General features: G+C 40.9%; 1 protein-coding gene and 1 long non-coding RNA gene across 6 annotated transcripts in view; one reads left to right on the forward strand and one right to left on the reverse strand.

The window, feature by feature from the left end:
• The window catches only part of PTPRT (protein tyrosine phosphatase receptor type T), a 1308680-nt gene that overhangs the window by 575740 nt on the left and 712069 nt on the right, over positions 1-20871 (forward strand). The window lies entirely within an intron of this gene.
• Positions 122-20192, reverse strand: LOC140518917 (uncharacterized). The gene is made up of 4 exons (XR_011972044.1): positions 20106-20192; positions 12380-13133; positions 6702-6859; positions 122-370 (listed from the first exon to the last, which is right to left on the reverse strand). It is a non-coding gene; the product is annotated as an uncharacterized lncRNA (long non-coding RNA).

Genomic DNA, 20871 nt, shown 5'->3' on the forward strand with positions numbered 1-20871 from the left:
TTCTTCCATTGTACCACATTGTCCCTTTTACATGTATGTAATTAACATGTAGACATTACCTTGGGAGATCATAGGTATGATTTCAGAAGAATCACAATCCCAGGAAATTCAGAGAGTGATGCAGAAGATATAAAACAGCTTTATAGGCATTTCAGAGGTATCAGCTTGTTACCTCAAGTAGGACACAAGGTCTTTGTGAGGAGAAAGGACTTCTCAAACATTCCTTTAATATGTACACAAGTGCTGGGTATACAGAAGGTGATTAATAAATTTTTGTTGAATATTGACTTTTCATGAATTCCTGGATGTAAGCCAGCATTCTCATCACCATGGTTATCATCTCCTTTGCTACAATATGACATTGTGCAACCTAGGGAGAAATGGAAATCAAATCATTTAGACACTCTTAACTGGCCACTTTAAAAGGTTTCAAACTGGTAAAAATTCAATTTTTAAAATTTATAAAATTCATTTTATAAAAAATGAAATGTCCCCTTGATGCCTTCTAAATGACTTCTCTGCATGTTGGCTTTTGTGTCACTTGTCAGATCTCATGTTTGTGATGGAATAAAAAAGCTAAGTCTTCCCAAGGTCATTGATGGTGAGGGTGGTAGCCAAAGGTGTAGCTGGGAGAGTGGCTGCAATATGTATGTCCTGGAGACTGTGGCACTGTCTTTGCAGCTGGCCTCATCCATGTCAGCCTCATTGTACCTGAGCTCAGTGTCTCAATAGCCTGTCAATTAAATGGTAAAGTTTTACCTTTTCCTTTCTCTCTCTTTTTCTTTCTCTCTCTCTATTTCTTTCTTTTTCTCTTTCTTTTTCTCTCTTTATTTCTCTCTCTTTCTCTTTCCCTCCTCCTTCCTTCCTTCCTTCCTTCCTTCCTTCCTTCCTTCCTTCCTTCCTTCCTTCCTTCCTTCCTTCCTTCCTTCCTTCCTTTCTTCCTTCCTGTCAGTCTTAGCCATATGCCATTTACAAATCAGTTTCAGAGACAGTGAGCAGAAGTCTGTCTTTAAGACTAGACTTGACTAACAGGTGGATTTTCAGAAAGGTAAGAGGCCAGCATCACTACCATATAGCCTGCTTGGCATCATTGTCTTATAAAATTATGGCTTGAGAATTGAAAGTAATCTTAGATAACAGTAATAATATCTGTCATTTATGAAGCACTTTAAGTTTTGGGAAGCACTTTACAAATGTTATTGTCATTTGATCCTTGTAAAAACCCTGTGAGGTTGGTGCTCTTGTTTATTTTTACTTTACAGATGAGGAAACTGAGGCTAAAAGAGGCCCTGGGTCACAAAGTAAGTGTTTAAGACAGGATTTGAATTCAGATCTCCCTGAGTCTAAGTCTTGCTATCTATCCACTGTGCCACAAAGCTTTGGCATCTCATCTAGTCCAACCTACTCAGATTACAGATGGATAAATTGAGATCCCAAGGAGTGAAATTACTTCCCTAAATTGAAAGTTACCCAAAGGAATTGGTAAAGTGAGGCTTTGAAGCCAGGTTCTTTGACTCCAAATCCACTTTTCTTTTCACCATGATTTTAGCAAACCTGCAATTGATTGTGAAGGAGGAGATAAGACATTCTTCTAGTGCTCACTATATGATAAGCATTTGCAAAGGACTTTAGAAATATTAACTCGTTTGATCCTCACAATAATCAGTCAATAATCATTAAGTGCTTACTATCAGCTAAGAAATACTCTCATTATCCCCATTTTGTAGTTGAGGAAAATGAGTCAAACAGAGATTAATGACTTGCTCAAAGTCAAACAACTAGTAGGTGTCTGAGGTGGAATGTGAATTCAGATCTCCTGACTCTAGGACCAGTGTGCTCTACTCATTGCACCACCTAGGTGCCAATGGCTGCTGGATTGTCTTCTTTAATCCTAATAAATTTGTCTTTGTCCAGGGATGCCAGGAATAGACAGTGTTCAAGGATATGATCTACTGGAGAGCAAGCAGGCAGTAGAATTTGTGAGGATTTCCCAAAGATGCAGGCTGTAAGGACTGCCAGAGCTTTGTCAGAGCATCCTTGTGTGAGGAACTTGTTTTATTGATGGAGGAGCAAAAACTAAACTAAAATAAAGTTAATATGACATGGGGTTGCAGTGACAAGAGCATAACGTGCTGAACAAAGGATCTGGTGAATCCTTTGCCCTCTAGCTAGATAGTAACTCATCCGAGTGATTGTGTTTCATTCTGGGTACCATATTTTATAGGGCACATTGATAAACTTGAGTAAAGTGGGGATGATACCCATGTTGATGAATATTTCATGGCTTACTCATTTTAATACACATTTTGTTATTTGCCAGCTATGTACCAGAGCTGTTCTAAACCCTAGAGATATAGAGGCAAAAATAAAACCACCCCTGCCCTCAAGAAGCTTATGTTCTACTGAGGGGAACCAATATATTCACAGATAAATAAATAGGAAATATACAGAAAGGCATATGGCAGTGGAGAGAAGACTACTAAAAACAGGAATCAGGAAACAACCCTCGTGTTAAAAAGAGCATTTGAGCAGATCCTTGAAGAGAGCAGAGGATTGCAGAGGGCAGAGATGAGGAAGAACATTCCTCATGACAGTCTTTCCAATGGCATGGAGACAGGCAATGGAATGTGAGGTGTGAAGAACCACATATAAACTAGTTTTGCCTATAACCAAGAATATGTGAAGGGGAAATAATGTGAAGTCAACTTAGAAGGATGCATTAGAATCAGACTGTGAAGGAAAGAAGAGTTTGCATGGGATCTTGTTCATCTTTCATTTTTGAAGAGGACCAGTGTCATCATGTAAGATATCTTGGTTTCACATGAATTGGATTTAAGTGAGGCAAAGCTGCACAAAATTGCTAGCCTCAGTCTGTCTTCAAGAGTCATCGAAGTCCAGTGGCAAGAGGTAATAGGGAGCCATTGAAAGTTCTTGAACAGATCAATGTCATTGTAGGATGTGTACTTGATAAATATCAATGTGACAGCTATGTGGGGGATGGAGGTGGGTAGGTGGGTAACTGAAGACAGCGGATCATAGTAGGAAATTGCAGGAATTCAACTGAGAGATGACAAGGGTTTTCTAAACTATGGTGCTTATCTTATGAGACAAAAGAAGGAATTGATGTGAGAGATGTTGTGGAGTCTGAATCCATAAGATGATGGAAAATGGAGTTATTCCAAGGTTGTGAATCCTGGGTCCATAAGAAGACTTGAAAAGTTGACAAGTTAGAGGTGAGTCAGAAATTGGGTCAGTCATATCATGTGAAGGTTGGTTGATCTGAAGAAGATGAAATGAGTGGAGCGGGGGGGTGGGGCTGACAAAAAAATGCTTGGCTTCAGGCAGCTAAAGGGATGTAAATAGAAGGGGGATTGAATTTATTCTGAGTTGCCCAAGGAGAGAACTCATTTTAGGGTCACATTTTGAAAGAGTATAAGAAAATAAAACTTTCTAAAAATAAGAGCTATTTAACAGTGGAATTGAGTATCTCATCCTTGGGATTGGAAGTGTTCAAGTGGAGACTGGAATGGTCACTTGTGTTGTTTATTATCAAAAGATTCTTCCAAGATTAAAGGGTTGTGCTGGATGACATGTGAGGTCCTTCCCAGCTCTGAAATACTGTGACTCAGTCATTCAAAGACTCTTGTCATGAGATATTATGAAAATGTGAACTGACTAAACCAATCAGGTAGCCATTTGTCATAGTTTGAGAAAAATTCACAAGCAGATGTATTGGGGTTGCAAACATAAGGCTGTGAGGCCCACTACCTGTTTTTGTATGACCCGAAGGCTGAGTGACTTTTAGCCTTATGAAGCTTTCCTTTCTTTGCAAGAGAACTTAAGACAATAACTGTTGCCTCTTGGTTCAAGACTGGCTCTGAAGGGGCCACAGAGGAACATGTAAGAGAAGATACTATGATTGTCCTTCTTAATCCTTCCTACATGTTAGGAAAAGCTCAAAACCTTTCTTGAAATAGAATGTTTGGAATAAAGAAGAAAGGATGGCTGTGGGGACTGAGAAGGATGGGGTGGAATGTGGGAAGGGGGTCATACATTGTTTGAGTATTTGAAAGACTGTGATATGGAGGCAGAGTTAGAAGGCAGAACCAGGAGCAGCTAGTGAAGGATGTCAAGTGATAAGTTTGGGCTTGACTTCAGGAAAACTTTTCTGCCAATTAAACTTATCCTAAAGTATAACAGGCTGCCTAAAGAAGTGGTGTGTGTTGCTTCTAGGGGTTCTCAGGCAGAGGCTGCTTGACCAGTTGTTGGGCATATTGAAATTAGAATTCCTTTTGGGTATGTGTTAGACTAGTTGGTCACTTAGATCCTTTTGACTCGCAAAATTCTGTGATTCTCTGGTTTTAGTTTACTGAAGGAATTCAATTTGAGTCTAGTGTCCATTTATCTCAACCCTTAGAAAAGCAATTTATTTTTATCCTATATAACCTTTTGGTATAACATGTTCCAAAGCCCAATCACACTCATTAGCTCATCTTATTTTTACATCCTCAACTCTCATTTATCTGAGGGATAATATGAAAGTGACCTTTTTGTCAGCCTAACCTCAGGATTCCAGTTCCTGAAGAACTCACATGGAGCCTGAGGCTGCTATCTTAAATGGAACATATTGAATGTTGTAGAAGGGAGGAGCAAAGATAATTTCTATTAGGAAGAGCAAGGCAACAGATTGGACAGGTGCTCTTTTTACCATCATTTTACTAACAGGCAGGTTGTTGACTTCATTTCTTTTTCAGGTTTGGATGTTTTCAGGTCTCTACTTAGAGACAGTTTGAATACCATATTTAAAAAACAAAACAAAACAAAACCTCTTTCTTCTATCTGCTCTGCTCCTTGACTCTTGGTGAGAAGAGTTGAAACTCATGGGAAATGGCAAACAGAGTAGTCATGCATCTCTTTTTGGAAGTATCCCAGAAATCTTCCAACCAGGTCATTTCCCTTCAGTCTTTCCCCATTTAATACGTCAAGTATAGGTCACTCAGTTCATCTTCTTAACCCTTCTAGCTATACTGCCATAGGTAAATCACTTAACCTTTCTGAGTTTCATTTTTCCCATTAGTAAAGTAGGGAATATAATACCTGCTCTACATGCCTCATGGTGTAGTTGTGGGGATAGAATCATGCAAATCTCAAAGAACTATATCTTTTGAGTTATTACTATTATCATTTATCACCCTTATTAGAAGTAGTGAAAAGGTCCATCTCTCTGGGATGGGAGAACGATAGGCAGAGATATATGGGAGAAATTTAGGTGATATAAAAAGAAAAGATAAGTAAAATTACATTTTTAAAAAGTAGCATCAAATGATAATGATGTTGATAATAACTTGTTTGGTCATTTTTCAATTTCTTGGCAAACATACTGGAGTGGTTTGCTATTTCCTTCGCCAGCTCATTTTACAGATGAAGAAACCGAGGCAAACAGGGTTAAGTGATTTGTCCAGGGTCACATAGCTAGTAAATGTCTGAGGCCAGATTTGAACTTACAAAGATGAGTCTTCCTGACTCCAGGCCCATCTCTGTGTGTACTATGTTGCCACTTAGCTGCCCCAATAATAACTAGCATTTATATAGAGCTTTACAAAATATTATCTCATTTGATCCTTATAACTTTGGAAAGAAGGTGCCTTTATTATCTGTATTTTTCATAGGATAATGAGTCTAGAGTTGGAAGGAGCATTATATACCATCGAGCTCCACCTCTTCATTTTGCAGAGAAGATGACTGAAGCATACAGAGGTTAAGTGACTTGGTCAGGGTTTCACAGCTACTAAATGTGAGGCCAGTTTTGAACTTGGGTCTTCTTGGCTCTGGAATTGGACCCTGCCCTTTATCTACTAGGTCATCTAGAGAAAGCTAAGTGGCACAGTGAACTTGAGTGCTGGACTTGGAGTTTTAGTCCTGTCTCAATCAGTTACTGTGAACCTCAGAAAGTTATTTAACCTCTCTCAGCCTCAATCCACTTCCCTATAAAATGAAAGAGTTGGACTCTATGGGTTCTAATGCTCCCACCAGCTCTAGATACATTATCCTATGAGATGTATGGTCTGAGAAGGAGATGGGTAGGTTAGGCTCTCAGAGTAAGGGATAGTGGCTGGACAGGCTGAGTGTTATGGTTATATCAACATTCCAGATTTTCCAGATTCTCTCCCTACCTTACTTGACTGTTCTTTCTCAGTGCCCTTCACTGCCTCATCATCCATAGCCCACTCCCTATGCGTGGGTATCATCTCCAAGTCTCTGCTAGGTCCTTTCCTCTTCTTTTTCTCTCCTCTTTTGGTAGTCTCTTTAATTCTCATCAATTTAACTGTCTTTTGCATGCAGATCATGTCTGCCTTGTTCTCTCTCTTGGGATTCAGTCCTGCATCACTAATGGCATATTTGAAATTTCAAACTGGATATTCTAGACACGCCTCAAACTCAAAATGTCTAAAAAAATCACCTTTCCTTACAAACCCTCTTTATCTTCCAAACTTGCTAATTACTTTCAAAGAAACTACCATTATTTCAGATGTGCAGGTTTTTTAACTTGGCATTGTCTTGGACTCTTCACTTTCCCTCACTCCACATATGCATTCATTTGTCAAATCTTGTTTTTCCCCCCTTCTGCAACATATCTCAAATCCAAGCCCATCTCTGCTCACATAGCCATCCCCTTGCTTCAGGTCCTCGTGACCTCTTACCTAATGTATTGCAACGAACTCCTCATTGATTTTCCTGCTTTGAGTTGTCTCTTCTCACCCCAAGCTGTCTTCCACATGGCTGCCAAAGACATTTGCCCTAAGCATAGCTCTGACCATGTCATTCCCACACTCATCTGACTCTACTGGTTCACTGTTGCCTGCAGGAGAAAATAGAAATTCCTGTTTCGCTTTTGAAAGCTCTTCATAATTTTGTCATTCCCTATCTTTTCAGTCTTGCCATCTTACTCTTCTTTCTGTACTCTAAGATCTTGCCAAACTGACCTCTCTATTCCTCCCACATGGGTCTCCTCTCATCTCCATGCTTTTGCATTGGCTATCTCCCATGTCAGGAATGCCCTCCCTCTTCACTACTTTTATTCACAGTTCCTCTCTCCTTTCAATGTACAGCTCAGGCTTCACTTTCTTCCTGATCCTTTAACTACTAGTTCTCTCCCTCCCTCCCTAACTAACTTGTATTTAACTTCAGATATACTTGTATTTATTCACCTTATCTTGTATTTTATATATTTATATATAGCCATATATATGCACACATACATACTTACCTGTGTGTATGTGTATGTGGGTATTTGTTACTCCCCTTCTCCCCCCAAAAATGTAAGCCCCTTGAGAGAAGGGATCATTTCATTTTTTTTGTCTTGGTAGCAATACCTGACACACAGTAGGCATTTAATAAATGTTTGTTTATTGATTGAATGGATACCTACCACAATCTAGCTCAGCAACCACTTATTAAATACCTACTTTTTGCAGTGGATTAGGGAGTCAAACAAATAGGAGAGACCCTACCATTAGTAGTTTACATTCTATGTGAGGTTGAAACATATATAGACAGAAAATAAGGGACTAGCATGGGTGAGGAACCTGTGACCTTGAGGCACTTGAGGACCTAGAGGGCCACATGGGGCACTGCTCATGGCGCTATTCCTGTGATATCATTAATATAGGGAACTCCCAGTGAGGACATTGTCTCTACCAATATAGTTTGGTGCTTTTTCTGAAACTTAAGAGTCATAAAGAAGTTAAGTGACTTGCCCAGGGTCACATAACCTCTCTTTGTGTGTCTCTCTCTGTGTCTCTTTCTCTCTATGTCTCTGTCTCTCTCTCTGTCTCTGTCTAGCTGTCTTTCTGTCTCTGTCTCTCTCTGTCTCTGTCTCTTTCTCTGTCTCTTTCTCTCTCTGTGTGTCTCTGTCTCTCTCTTCTTCTGTGTATGGGATACAGGACTTGAACACAGGTCTTGCTGTCCTTGAGATCAGTTCTCTATCTACTACACCATGATTCCTATAGACATGTAAATCAATATAAATTATTGGTGTAAAGAATATAACAGTAAAAATTAGGGAGATCATGGAAAACTTCACAAAGAAGTTGGCATTCTGAGTTGAACATTAAAGAAAGAAAAGGATTTTGAGAAGTGATGGTGACAGCAGAATGCTTGTCCGCTGACACAGTAGCTCAGAGGTGGGGGACTGAATACCAAGTTCTGGGGACTTTTTGGAAGAGCGGTGTGGCTGAACCATAGAGGGTATGAAGGGAGAATAATATAAAATAAGACTGGAAGCTAGGTGGAACCTGGACTGTAGAAGGCCTTCAGTACCAGGGTGAGGAGTTTGCATTTCATTTTAGGGGTTATGAGGGACCACTGAAATTTTGATCAAGAGAGTGATGAAGTGGACTTTTAATTCAGTAATCAGTAATTATCAGTAATTTGGAGAATAAATTGGAGAGAGAAGAGCCCACTTGACCATCCTGGCCTTCTCCCCATCACATACTCTCCTCACCAGTGGAACTGATTCACTTCTTGTCCCATCACACATCCTGTGCTTTTTCATCTTTGAGTCTTTGCTCATACTGTATCCTGCATCCTTGCCTCCATATTTGCCTTTTGGATTCCTCCTCATTCTTCGAGATCCTGTTCAATTGCTAACCTATCCAAGGAACTTTCCCTGGATCTTACATCTTTTGAACTCACTGGGCTTTTGTGTTTCTTTCCTCTGCATTTGCCATGTTCACCTTCAAAACAGTAGCTGTTTGTAATCATTTCTTTTCTCCCTTGCTAAATTGGGAGCTCCCCAAGTTCAGGAACCCAATCTTCCTTACTACTGCATCTTCCCTAGCTTCAAGCAGAGGGCATCGCTCATAACAGGTGCCTTATTTGCATCTGAGTACTGGATGAATGATTATTGTTAGTGGTTAGGATTAGAGTCAATGATTCCATACTGCATTATATGATGTCATTGCCTTTTCTCATTACAACTCTATGAATCAATAATAATCTAGCATGTATTATAGTCCTTGAAGGTTTGCAAGGCACTGTGAAATCATGACATTTTATACTTACAACCATCCTAGGAGATAGGTGCTATTGTTATCCCCATTTACAGATGGGGAAACTGAGGCAGTTAGGTTAAGTGACTTCCCCAAGGTCATATAGCTTGTAAGTGTCTGTGGCCAGATTTGAACTTGGATTTTTTTTACTCCAAGTATATTTTCTATCTATTGTATCACCCAGCTGTCTGTGAGGCATGTAATAATTTTATGGTTGGAAGAATTTCCTAACAGTAATAGCTTTCCAATAGCCAAATGACCTACCTCAAGAGACAGTCAGCTAGTCAACAAGTATTTCTTAAGTGCTTACTTTGTGCCAGGTTTGAGTTTCTCATCACTGGAGGTCTTTAGGCAAAGGTTGTGTAAGTATTTATCAAGAAGATGGTAAACAAGATTCCTGCTTCAGTTATAGAGAAGACTAATAGCCTCTAGGATTTTTTCTTGTTCCATAATTCTGATTCTAAGGCATAGATTGCTGCTTCCATTTTTCAAATGAAGAAACTATGACTTTAGGAAAGGGAAGTGATTTTCCACCAGTCAAGTATTGAAGTTATGCATTCTACAAAGGATAATCAGTACTGAACTTGGAGCCAGAAAATATGATTAATTCCTGTTTCCACCATTTATTTGCTGTAAAATCCAGGGCAGGTTACTTTGCCAATGACCCTCAGTTTCCTCATCTGTAAAATGTGTAAATTAATGCATATCCTTCCCCCACAGGATTGTTGTCAGGATCACATTGTGTAGGGAAATAACGTGAGCAATAATTAAAAATATTTTTCCTTCCTTTTGTCCTATGGCCAACACTTAAGGACCATAGAGACACTTACTCAACCCTTAAATATACTTATATGGTACCAAGAAGAAAGAAAAATTATGTAGAATGTCTTTGGGATCACTATATAAAATAGTGAGAGCCCTGGTTTTGGAGTCAGAGAACTGGATCAGCTATAATCCACTTCCCCTTTTTGGGTATCATAAAATGAGTGGGTTTTTCTAAATGTACCCCCAAAGTCCCTTCTTATCTGTGAACCAGTGAACATGCTTCTAGAATCTCATCACCAATGCAGATCAAGCTGTTCTAAGACATAAAATTGGCTGTAGTAAAAAATGGGCAAAGAATCACTCATTCTAAGGAGGGAGAGTTTCCTGGCTAGGGTATTATGTAGGGAATGAATGTAATTTACCCCTTCCTAACTAAATCTCCCTTTGGAGGGAGGTAAGATGCCCAGTCTACCTGAGGAATCTTTTAGGAGTATCAGTAAACTCCCTGCCCTTTACCTTCCTTTTCAGGAGATTTCTTCTTTAATTGCTTTTTGTTTGTGTTTCCCCACATGGGAGATTTAGTGTTTGTAGCTCCTGCTAATGACAGGGCTACTAAAAAAGATCATCTATTTTTGTATTTAAGCTTCAGAGAAAGGAATAAAAATAATCAACATGAGGTTTTTTTTTTTTTTAGGAATATAAAATCAATTCCACTTTACAACATTTTCACCCGCCCCACTTTCTTGGAAGGAGCTCCTTTTTTTTTCTTTCACTGATGGGAATGATGATTTACTCAGTAATGATGATTATGTTAATCTTTCCCTCCCATTTTCATGGGAAAGGCAAGGTATTGTATGGAGAGAGAGAGCTGGCCTCAGAGCCGGGAGGATCTGAGTTCATGTCCTAACTCTAACACATACTGACTGTGGGAGGCAGCTGGGTACTAGAGAGGCTAGACATGGAGTCAGGGAGAATTGAGTTCAAATTCTGTCTCAGAGACTAGGGCTGTGTGTGTGTGTGTGTGTGTGAGTGCGTGTGTGTATGTGTGTGTATGTGTGAGTGCATGTGTGTATGTGTATGTGTATGTATGCATTTCGCATGACTGCAGACAAGTCACTTACCCTCTGTCAGTCTCAGTTTCCACATATTCCAAAACAAAAGGGTTAGATTCAGAAGCTTCTAAGGTCCCTTCCCACTTAAAATTATGAATCCATGGTCCCATTAAGTTCAGTGCATGAGATAACTCACTACGACTGTAAACTGTGAGAAATATTCTAATATGCATGAGTAGTAGGAAGGAGCTTTCTCTCCTGGGATTTCTTCCCACTAACAAAATCATAACCTCAATCTATCAATCCCTCCCCTTAAAGTTTACAAAGCCCTTTTCCTCACAACAACTCTCTTAGGTAGGTAGTGCAAATGTAATGATTCCCACATTCCAGCTGAGAAAACTGAGGTTCAGAGAGGTTGAACAATTTGTCCATGGTCACACAGCATTTTTCTTTTTTTAATTGGCTGATTAGTTGCATCCTTCTCTTTGTGATACCATTTGAGGTTTCCTTGGCAAAAATACTGAAGTGGTTTGCCATTTTCTTCTCTAGTATTTTTTTGCAGATAAGAAAACTGGGTCACACAAGGTTAGGTGACTTGTGACACCGCTGCTAACTGTCTGAGGCTGGAATTGAAGTCAGATCCTCCTGACTCCTAGACTAGCACTCTGTCTACTACTGTGCCACCTAGCTGCCCCAAAGAGCTAACAAACATCAAAACTTGGACTGAAATTTTTATCTCACATTGACTTTAAGGCTACTTATCCTTCTATTATATTGGACTGCTTCCTGAACAAATACTAAACATTGTCTAGTATGGCTCACTAACATAGTGGAGTGGGACCCACTTTAACTGGAATGTCTTTTCAAGTTACTTGTGATGAATATTTTTACTCTTGTTAGCTCTTTTTTAAAATCAGTTTTATTTATGGTTTTTTTTTTATATCACCATAGTTTTCCCTGGTATCTTTCCCCCTCCCAAAGAACCATCCCATATAACAAATAGTATTTTTTAAAGAAAAAAAAGAAGAAAAATCAGCATAATTGATCAGTATATCAAAAAGTCTGAAAACATGCGCAATGCGCAACACATATGGATATTTCTAATACTCTTTTTAATATACTTTTAAAAAATCAATATTGATAGCTGAGAAGTTCAGGAAACTTAGGCCCAATCAAGGCAAGTCCGAAAGGAGTGACTCCAATGAATAGGTTTGGAACATTGGCTCTGGTCTTAGAAGTGCAGTCCTTTCACTGCACAAAGAAAAAAAATGAGTCTGAGAAAGAGGAAGTGACTGGTCTAGGGTCACTCAGTCACTCTTGAGTCATAGCTGACATTCTCCAGCAACACGCCTGGAACCCAGGCTTTCTAACACCTCATCTGGTATTCATTTCACTACCCTGTGCTGTTCAGTTCCTCTGTGGGCAAACCAAGGTTTACAAGGCTGTGAGCAAATCCTGTCTGTTTTTCTTCAAAGTAAGGGAGCAGAGTAGCTAATCCAATGAGTTGTGTACCTGGCAACTGGAACAGAAGAGAAGCTTGCCTAAGAATTCACCAGCCAAAGAAGAACGGAATGGCTAGGCACCAAGCCTTGTCAGTTTCATCTTTGCAGGGATCCCAAACCTGTTTCTTTTGAGATGAATATATTTGTGTTCATGAATATAGATGAGAGGGCAGAGGGTGAGTTTCAGGGAGGGGGCCCTTGGAGGAGCCTGCAGCCTTCCAGTAGCTCTTAGAATTACAACAGCTGATGTGCTTTCTCTCTCCAGAAGCCGTATATTGATTGCAAGAAGATAACTGGAGTGAGAGAGTTCAAAATGACTCCTGAAAGGCAGACAGCCTGTTGGTTTCAGCAAGGTGCTAATGAGTTCCCCAGCTGGCTTGGACTTGACCTGGGTGTTCTGAGCAAAGACCCAGCACTTGTATTTTGAGAGATGCATGTGAAGGGGATGGGGTTGATTAACGCAGAGCTGGAATTCCTGGGTTGATTTCTTGCCCCAAATCTTTTGTTTCTTTCTCCCTATATCTTCAGAAAACAAAGCAAAAAGCCAGCCCTGGCCTGGGAATGGTTTTGATCTATTTGCTCTTCTGAATGAGCCTCTTTTTCTAGGATAAAATTTGTTGGCCTCACCTAAAATAATATCATTCAGCTCACATTCAGAGTGTTCTTCTTGCTTTTCTCCCTCTCTCCCTCAAGCATTCACTCTTCTGTGGCCAAACTGGTTTTACATAGTGGCAGATTCACCTTGTTTCGGAGAAAATGTGAGGCTAGATAAATCAGAGAGAAAGGGGAAGGGTAGACATGATTTACCATTAGAAAGAAAATATGCATAAGGAGCATCCATTTAAATTGTGGGATAGAATGTTCACAGAGGAGAGCCTTACCTGTTCTGACCCACTGGCAGAGCCAGAACAGAGTAGAAAGGCTTAAATTGGCTGTCCACTGTGGTAGAGACAATAAGAAGGCATCTGGGTCTGGGATGAAGGAAATACACTGTGAGCCCCCTGGATAAACCAGGTGGACCACTGCCCCAGCAGAGTCAAATAGGCTAGCTGTTAGCTTTCTTAGAAAACCTGCATAAGTGTGGAGGAAGGCCAGGAAAATCAAGCTATCAGACCTGAAGGTCCAAGAAGAGGGAGGGTGAATGTGAGGATCTAAGCAGATCTGAACTATAAGCCATGGTGAGTGTAACAGCAAGCCCACGGACACATCCACGATGACCTGCTGGCACAGGTTCTTAGATATGCTTTTCCAAGGAAAGCAACTTAAAAGGGGGTTAACAGTCTACCTTAATTACATTCACCAACAGAGGAAATACAAGCAGAGAAATAAAGACCAACAGAAAGGGCTTCTGACTGTCTGACTATAAGCAATACATACATCACAGATCAACAGACAGATTCAACTGTCTGACCATTATATACATACATGGTTACCAGAGAAAGAAACACCAACATCTGAGTTTTCAAAGCCAGAGGGCTCCTTAATGGATACTCAGAGTCTCATCTGACCATATCACACAAATATTCTTCCAGTGAGGGTGCCCCAAAGCAAAACCTCACCTCAGAGTGCATGTATGTGTACATGCACACATGTGTACGTATGTATGTATATGTATGTACATACTTTTTAGAGCCAGGAGGCATCACAACCCTTTTGCTTCCATGCCTAATTAACAAAACATGTGAAAGCCTTCAAGCAAGCAGACCTCCCTATAAGCAAACTTTAAACAAGTTCCTCCCCAAATGGGCTTCCCTTGAGTCCTATTAAGGGAAGGAAAGATCTTTAACTCCCATTAACATAGATCCCATTAACATTATAATGAGTCAGAGGAATGCTAGCCAGGCAAGATGCCTCTGAAGAGGTAGTGTGGTACAGTATATAGAGTGCTGGATTCAGAGTCAGGAAGATGTGGGTTCAGACTGCGTTTGTGACACTTCCAATCTGTGTGTCCCTGGGCATGTCACTTAACAACTATGGGTCTTGGTTTTCTCATCTGTAAAATGAGGAGCTTGGACTCAAATAAGTTCTGAAGTTCCTTCCAGTGTTAAATCTATGATGCTGGGGCAAATAGGTGGTGCAATGGAGAGAGCACCAGTGCAGGAGTCAGGAGGACCTGAGTTCAAATCTCACCTCAGACACTTGACACTTACTAGCTGTGTGACCTTGGGCAAGTCACTTAACCCCAATTGCCTCATCCTGGGTCATCTCCAGTCATCCTGATGAATATCTGATCACTGGATTCAGATGGCTCTGGAGGAGAAGTCAGGCTGGTGACCTGCACAGCCCTCCCTCACTCAAAACAAAGTCAAGTGCAAGTCATGTCATCATTACCCTGATGGCATGGTCTTCTTTGGCAACGAAGGATAAACACACACAAAATCTATGATCCTATACATCTCTAATCTATTATCTCCTCAAATGCCAGGGGTTTATAGTTATAATATTATGGATGGAATAGACCATCCTTCCCTGTCACCCAGCCTTAAAGTTTGAGTTTTTCATTTTAAAAAAGTTTTAATGATGCTTTAGTTTGATGTTTTTATTTTTACATCAGCCATTTTTGAATATTAGTTGACTTCCTTCCCTTACTGAGACTGGAGAATAACAGTTGAATCAAACTAAGAGCACAATGACTACATTTCTCACCTATCATACCCTCCCTCTGAAGGAAAGGAATGAAATTAAGCAGGTATAATCAGCCCGTGGAGTTCTCTCCCACAAGGAATTCTGGTTCTGAGGTCACACATAACTGCAAGTTTCATTGGAGAAGGGATGGCACCAAAGAGGGTGTTAAGCATTCCCTCCCTCCCTCTCTCCCTCTTAACCCCCAGCTCTCTAAAAATGAAGCTAAAGTTTGTCTCATGTCTCCACAATATGTGACTACCACAATCTCTTCTAGCAAAGGTATTCTGTATGATAGAATAGCAGGTCGAAGGCACTAGTTTATTTCCTTTACCATGGGAAATCCTTAAGACTCAAAAGAACTCAGAAGTACCCACAAAGAAACAAAGAAAACATAAACCTTCTCAAATAGCGCATTATGCTCACTGTTCTCTTCCCCTCTCAAAAGCGAAGGCCCTTTGTGGGACTGCTGAACTGATATTTCATAGTCACCTCAAATCCATGACCTCTAAGGGCAGCATCTCCTGACCAGCCAGGGCATGGCTCTGACTTTCTTGAGTTATTTCTTTAGTTCCAGCTGTGGGATCCTCTTGGTTGTGATGCTTTTTATCTCTGTTAAGCAATCTTTCTTTTGATCCCCTGGTATCTGACTTTGGGATTATGGAACTTTCTACCTATCAAGGTTTGAAAAAATCCACTTCTCTCAATTGCTAGTTGCTGGCCTGTGCTCAGGTAAGAAGACATCAAAGCAAAAGAAAGCTTCCAGAGATTTAGACTTCTCGGGTGAAGAATATGTACCTTCTTCTGTGAAGCTGTAGCTGCCATTACTGCTTAGATGGAGATACATCTCCCCCATCCCTTGCTGGAAGTCCAAGGAAGAGAGAGTGTTGGTAAAATATGTCAGAGAAAGGACACAGAAGATAGATGAAATCTTTCTTTTCAGACCCCTGTGTTGGTGATTCCTCCACTTTTGGTTGACAGTCATCTTCTTCTATCAATGCCCTATTTGTGTTGGACTGCTGGGGACTAATCAATGTTATGTCATTCTAGGAAAACACATGTCCTTCAACAAGAGGTCAGAGTGCATACTTTGCTGTATTCAGTGTTCTCCTTTCTGACACAGTCATTCCATAATCTCATCACTTGGATTAAAGGGACTTTGCGTATATGAAGAACCTTGCGAACTTTATAGCAGCATGTAAAAAATAGTTATAATGGTAATGATACTAATAGCTGGCATTTATTGGCACTTTATGGTTTGAAAAGCACTTCGTATGTTAATTCAGTATCACTGAGTGGTACAAGGGAAGTGAGATTATTATTACAGACCAGGAAGATCAGGGAAGGCTTCATAGAGGAGGTGGCATTTGAGTTTGCCTTGAAATGATGGATAAGATGTCATCAGACAAAGAAGCAGAGTGTTCTAAGCATCGGGAATGATGTAAGCAAGAGCGACAGAGAAAAGAGAAGATCACACTTTCGTTGGGGCTCAAAATTATCTGGGTTGTTGGAGTGCAGAGAACGTGGAGAAGAATGAGGGGTGGTAAGGCTAGAGGGGCAGAATGGCATCATGCTGGGAAGTCCCTGAGTGCTAAGCAGAAGGTTTAGATACAGAGCTGGGAAACCTGTGGGCCTCATGGCCTTCTGGGTCCTTGAGTGCAGCCTTTTGACCGAATCCAAGTTTTAGAGAACTCATCCTTTTATTAAGAGGATTTGTTCTGTTACGTTTGTTTTCAGTCAAAGGACCACGCTTGAGGATGTAGAGGGCTGCATGTGGCCTCAAGGCAGCAGGTTCCCCACCCCTGGTTTAGAACTTTACATAGCAGGTAATAGAGAGCTGCTGAAAGATTGCTGACCTGAGGAGGAACATGATTGGATTAACATAGGATGATGAGTCTGACAGTTTGTAAAGATGAGAAGCTCACAAAATACTTCAATATAAGAACTATTACCAGTCCCCAGCCCTTCTCCTGCTCTGAGTCCTTGCAGTAATAGGACCTTGTGGGGGGAGGGGGGAGGGGAGGAGGTGTGTGACTGATAATTTGCAGTTAGCTCCTTTCCTTGAGCAACGCATTACTGACTCAGACCTGGTGATTTCTCTGACCAATGGATGCCTTGACTCCCTAAATTCTTAGGATTTGTCTGGAAACCAGAGATGCTGTGTAGCACCCTCAGCAGTCCTGCTTCTTAGCTGCTTGGTAGTTAAGATTCTGAGAGCATTTAGCACATGGAGGAATTGCAGTAATGACAAGTGGATCCTTCTATAACCTCCACTTAATTGGATGAAGTGACAGCCCCAGCAAAGACTCAAATAAAATTTGGCACAATTAGATGCTGCTGAAAAGGCTGATGCCAGAGCCTGAAATCCCCCGTCTCATGGATGTAATGAAGACTGAGTCCCAAGCATCAAGGAAGGGGCTGTGCAATGCACCCAGCAATGCACGTAAAGGGGCTTATCTCCACACCCATGAAGCAGATCTCTTTCACTCTTCTCTTCTTTGGCATGCCTCTATCATCATCCTTCTTAGCAGTTGTGAACAGATTATATTAATAAGACCTTGTGTTTCTATTATGATTTGAGATTTACAAAACATTTTCTCAATAAATAGTATACATCATCATCAATAATCAACAAGCATATATTAAATGGATGCTTTGTGCCAGACACTGAGCTGGGTGCTAGGAATATGACAATAATAATAAATGGTGATAATAATAATTATATTGTCATGTCTGGTACTTGAGTTGTACTGAGGATGCTGTCAGAGAGCCTGCAGAGCATGAGCTTACAGCTTAATACTTTGATTCAACTACCAAAAGCAGTTATTTAACCGCCTGTGTAATAGTCCATAGAACATTAAATATAAAATAATAATAGCAAGATAGCAACTTGTTCCAGACTACAACAAACCACATTGGGAACTGTGAGAAAATGGAGCCATTCTAAATTCTCATTTAGAATCTAGAGGAGCTAGGACTCTCTACACACACATTGGTAGAATTCTAAAAATCCAGAATAATGATAAAGAAAACAAAGCAGAAATCACCTTTCACCCACCCACTGAATTCCAAACCTCATATACAGTTGATAGAATCACATGCAAGTACAAAGTGGAGACAAGCTAAAGCAGGTGGTTAGAAGTGAATAATAATTGAGGCAGCTGGGTGGCTCGGTGGATAGTGTCAGGAGTCAGGAAGACCTGAGTTCAAGTACCACCTCAGACAGTAGCTATGTGACCCTGGGCAAGGCACTTAATCTCTATCTGCCTCAGTTTCCTCATTTATAAAATGAGAATAAAAGTAGCACCTTCTTCCCCCTCAAGACTGTTGTGAGGATCAAGTGCGAGAACAGTGCCTGGTGGTAATGCCAATGTGATACTCACAGTAGCCACTATGAATATGCATGTGTATTTCCAGGGTAAATTCATAGAAAAACAAGACAAAACAAAATAAACAAAAAACCCAACTCTCTTTCTCAACAATGATACCGAGATATTTATTCAGGTACCAGAAAGCCAATTCCACCATGGTAACAACAAAGGTTGTATACTTTCCAGTAGAGGGAGTATGGCTATCCCAAGCTTTCCCTCCACCAGGTCTCCCCACAAATAAGCTCCCTTTTGCAAAATCACTCCCTCTCTCACTCATGCTAGCTGCTGTGCCCTGCTTGCTCTCTCCCAGCTCTGCCTCACTCTCAGCTCCACTCTTCATGCTTCATCCATTAGGCAAGCTTCTCCCACCATGGGTTTCATGTGACTCAAGCTATGGATTGAGCCAAAGCTCAACTTGGCAGGTCACATGGGCCTATTAATGGGCAGGGAAGATCTTCAGATTTCCTTACCAGTTCATTGGCACATAATGCTATCTAAATGTTAGCTAATAATAATATTATTATTAGAATATCCAGGATCCACAATGAGAGACAAAGCAAGACCAGGAGGCTCCGTATGTGGCAAGAGATTGAACCAAACCAAGTCAAGTCAGCAAGCATTTGTTAATCACTTACTATTTGCCAGACACCATAGTAAGTGATAGAAATATGCATATATAGACATATATAGACATATACATATACATATATACATATATATATAGCTGAAAGAAAGTCCCTGCCCTCAAGGAGCTTAAAGGCCAGTAGGGATGATAGCGCATAAAAAAGCTCACAATCGGAGGCAAAGAAAATACTATTCCCAGTGCTTGGGTATTGTAGAGAGAATCTGGGAATATCAAGAATGGAGAAAAATGGTTGGCCTGGCCCTCTTCCTTATAATGGAGGGTGTGGAAAGAACCAGTCCATTAGAAAGAGGTGCCACAGAGGTGAAAGGTACTTCCAATACATGAAATTTAGGGGAGTAAACTGAAAATATTTCTGGACATTGTAGAGAAAGCCTGAGACAATCAGGGTTCAACTTGGAGTCTTATATGTTGTGTTTGTCCTTTGTTGCTGAAGAAGACCATGCCATCAGAGAAATGATGACATGACTTGCCCTTGACTTTGTCTGAGTGAAGGAGGGCTGTGCAAATTCACCAGCCTCCCTTCTCCTCCAGAGCCATCTGAATCCAGTGGCCAGATATTCATCAGGATGACTGGAGACGACCCAGGATGCACTGGGTGACCTTGGGCCCTTTAGGCCAAGGTGTTTGCAGGTACTCACCTAGGGTGAGGCAATGCCCATTTATTGAATAAGACTGTTTAAGAAGTAGCCAGGACATGGTCCTTTTAATGAGGTTAAGAAAAAGAAAGACATCAGGCTGGGAGGGAAACAGCAACAGTTACTATTGGTAATTGCTCTAAAGCCAGGAGGGTCCAGAAGAGTCCTTAGGCAGGGGCCCATTGGTGTCCCAGCTTCAAAGTACATTAGGTTTAAGGTTTTAGGAAAGGAAAACACAGGACAAGACAAGGAAGGGAAGGGAAGGGAAGGGAAGGGAAGGGAAGGGAAAGGAAAGGAAAGGAAAGGAAAGGAAAGGAAAGGAAAGGAAAGGAAAGGAAAGGAAAGGAAAGGAAAGGAAAGGAAAGGAAAGGAAAGGAAAGGAGAGGAAAGGAAAGGAAAGGAAGGAAAAAGGGACCAGTAAAACCCAAGTCAACTGAGCATCTTTTGACCATCCAAATTTACCTTCCTTTGGAGAGAAGGAAGGGGAGGGGGAGGCAGACAGGAGAAGAGGAGCTGAGTTACCCAGCTAGCTATGTCCCCATTCAGCCAACTATGTCTGCTCACAGGATTATGTTCATCCTTTGTTGCCAAAGAGGATTATGCCATCAGAGAAGTGATGACATGACTTGCACTTGACTTTGTTTTGAGTGAGGGAAGGTTGTACGAAGTCACCAGCCTCACTTGTCCTCCAGAGCCATCTTATATGAAGGACAACTCAACTACCTCATATGAGGCAAGAGACTACCAACCAGTGAAGCTGTCTGAGAGGCCAAATTTTATTGTTGTTGTTCACTTGTTTCAATTAATGTCCAACTCATAATGATGCCATTTTGGGTTTTCTTGGCAAAGATATGGAGTGGTTTGCCATTTCCTTCTTAGTTCATTTTACAGATGAGAAAACTGAGACAAACAGGGTTAAGTGACTTGCCCAGCGTCACACAGCTAGTTAATTGTCTGAGGTCACATTTGAACTTAGGTCTTCCTGACTCTAGGCCTGGCTCTTTATCTACTGAGCCATCTAGCTGTCCAAGGGGCCAAGTGGTTGGCAGAAATGAGGACAATCCAACACCCAGTGTGGTGGAGGGGAGGGCAACATAAGGGCCCATTTGTTGTAGGTAAAAGGACTTGAATATATAACCCAGACAACCCATGCCTGACCTAGTTTCCAGGTAACTTATATACCCATCCCAGATGCTAGGGAGCATTGAATTGAATGAGAATGGAGACA

The sequence above is a fragment of the Notamacropus eugenii genome, chromosome 1 (genome assembly GCF_028372415.1).
Source record: "Notamacropus eugenii isolate mMacEug1 chromosome 1, mMacEug1.pri_v2, whole genome shotgun sequence".
Lineage (NCBI taxonomy): Eukaryota > Metazoa > Chordata > Mammalia > Diprotodontia > Macropodidae > Notamacropus > Notamacropus eugenii.